This window comes from Corvus brachyrhynchos, unplaced genomic scaffold, assembly GCF_000691975.1.
Source record: "Corvus brachyrhynchos isolate BGI_N302 unplaced genomic scaffold, ASM69197v1 scaffold142, whole genome shotgun sequence".
Classification (NCBI taxonomy): Eukaryota; Metazoa; Chordata; class Aves; order Passeriformes; family Corvidae; genus Corvus; species Corvus brachyrhynchos.
The window spans coordinates 5,701,268-5,703,895 of record NW_008237226.1 but is presented as its reverse complement, the minus strand read 5'-3'; positions in this window follow the sequence as shown (position 1 = coordinate 5,703,895).

The following is a 2,628-nucleotide window of genomic DNA, read 5'->3' as shown; positions in this document are numbered from 1 at the left end:
ACCCCACCTACGGACGCGGGAGGAGCAACTTCCCGCTTCCGCCCGAGCCCCCCTGTCCCTGCCGGGCATCCCCGCACCGCCCGCGGGCACAGCCTGCAGCCGGGAAGCGCTGCCCCCTCGCCAAGCGCCTCCGTTTCCCTCCCGCTCCTTCCCGGGGAAAGAAAAGACACCCCCTCCAACCTGTCACCGCGGCAGGGCAGCCCGCCCGCCAGGCGTTCCTGTCGCCCTCTTCCTCCCCTCGGTCTCCCCCGTGCTTTAGCTCCCCGGCGGCCGCGCTGCCTGCGCGGGCCTCCGCGCTCTGCCCGCTCAACCGCCGGCAGCGCTGTGTCCCCAGACTGCATCCCACATGTGGCATCGATTAAAGATTTCTGCCACGCAATTTTGCGACTGACAGCCTTTAGGTGTTTCGGTTGTGGATTACGGAAAGGAGATCTATTGCTTCAGGAAAATCGGAGCGGGGGGGGGTGTGGGAACCCCCTTTTCTTGCTTTCAGTCATTTAAGCGATTGCTTGCAATAACTCAACCTGTTTTATAGGTCAGATAAGAGCCGTGAAAATAGGAAACGCGAAGTTTACATTAAGCCTCCCTTTCTCTCTTTTTTTAGCGAGAATCCGTGTTGCATCAATTAAATAGTTCTTCTCTTTGTTCGGTGGCGCGTCTATTTACATGCGATTCGGGGAGGATAAACAATCGTTTATCTGCCTGGAATACAGACCTGATAAATCCCACCACACACCCACGCCCCTGTTGTCTGTGAGAACACCTTCCACTGGCACGACCTTCAAGGCCGCGGGTAAAACTCCCATCTCCCTCACCTCCTTAGTCCCCTTCAGGTGAGGGCCCAGAGTGCCGGCCCCGGCCAGAACCTTCAACGGATTGAGCATTTGGCGAAGACGAGCTTGGAGGTGGCTTCTCGCTCCTCTCCCTCTGCCGCCCGCCCCTCCGCATTCCCGGATGAAGCTCAGCCTGGGTTTTGCAGGGTGGCTCAGCCAGCCTCGCCGGGCCGGATCCTGAGCTGGCTTCGTGCTCTGCAGCGGCATCCTCTGCCTGGTTGTGGAGCTGGCCCTCCATTCCAGGAGATCTTTACGGTCTCCTCGACACGCACCATATAACGCGTTTTATAGGGCTTTCGCCTCTCTCTATCCACTGAGCTTTCTTTTATTCGCCTGGTTTTTACTAAATCGCATGGAGAAAAGGGCGCAGAGTAAAGGCTCCTGCGGGCTGCCAGGAGCGGCTGCGGCCGGGAGAGGCCAGCAAGAGCCGGGGCGGCAGCCCTGCTGCCCATGGGGCCAGCCCCGGGCGCTGCCTCTTCTCATCTGGACCCTGCGGAGACTAACCGGTCGGGAGGCAACCGCGCTTTGATGATTTAGGCCATTAAAAAATGAAGCGGGTTTGTGTATTTCGTGTCCAGGGTTAATAAAAGTTAATCAGGAGTCGAAAGCCAACTAGCCCAGTGAGTTAACCTCGCTAGCTGCAGGTAGTCCTGTTAGCCAGGCTCTTTCGGTTAATTAATTACAATTGAGTCGGTTCTGTGATAATTTCCCTAAGGACCCCTGAGGACCGGTCCAGCGGGTGCGCGGGAGCGCAAAAGGCCGCCAAGCTCCACAGCCCGCCGCGGAGAGTGTCCGGAGCCCGGGTCCCGCACCCCGCACTCTCCTCCTCCCGGTTCCGAAGCTCCCGAGGCTTCTTGCCCGAAAGTGACGTTCAGTCACCTGAGAGAAGGCACAAGACAATGGAGAACCCTCTTTTGGGGATGGGTGGGGAGCTCGGGGATGCTTCGGGTGCCGGGGAGAGGCTGCCGGGAAGAGCCGAGCCGAGAGGCGGACTGATGCAAGGCGGGAGCCGAACCAGCAGTCCCTGACTTCACATCAGGCTCGCACTCGTTGAGATTTGGACACGTAACGCTGCAGACCACTGATTTGCTATTTTCTTAATTCCCGCTCTTCTCATTCCCTATGAATCAAACAGTCTTTTGTCCTTCAGAGTTTGATTTGATCGCTACTGTTCACATTTCACTTTTGTATTTTTCCCTCCCTATACCATTACTCATTGAGTGCCCCGTGAAATTACAATCGTACATTTTCAACTCAGCAACCCATTTGCAGTGCAAAAATAGGGTCTAAATAATGGCTGAATTAGCCCTACTGGACAGTTTCAGATGTAACACTCTGTAATAATTATATTGCAGGCTGGATTAGGATGCTATTATCATAATCTGGACGTTTACAATTATCTGTAATTTGCAAAGATGCGCCAGGTCTTGATTACAGCAGGTTTTTTTTATCAAGCTAACCATCACTAAACAGTGACAGTAATAACAGCTAATTTTGCTGGCAATATAAGAGGTGCTGGGGTGTGCAAACAATTTCACACCTGGATGTGCTCACTCAACCAAGAATATAGAGAAAGAGCTTCTGCCCTGAGACTCAGAAAAATATTCTCCACTGCTTCTGTTCAGTATAGATTTCTAGACCCCGATCCTTGCTTAGCAGATTTTCAGAGGGGTAAGTTTTGGGGCTCGCTTGGTTTTGGGGTTGGTTTGTGACTGCTCCGCGCCTTGCCCGTCGAGGCACGCTCCGTCTTTGCTCCCCCACATTCGCGGTCATTCTCGCGCCGGTGGTTTCCCTC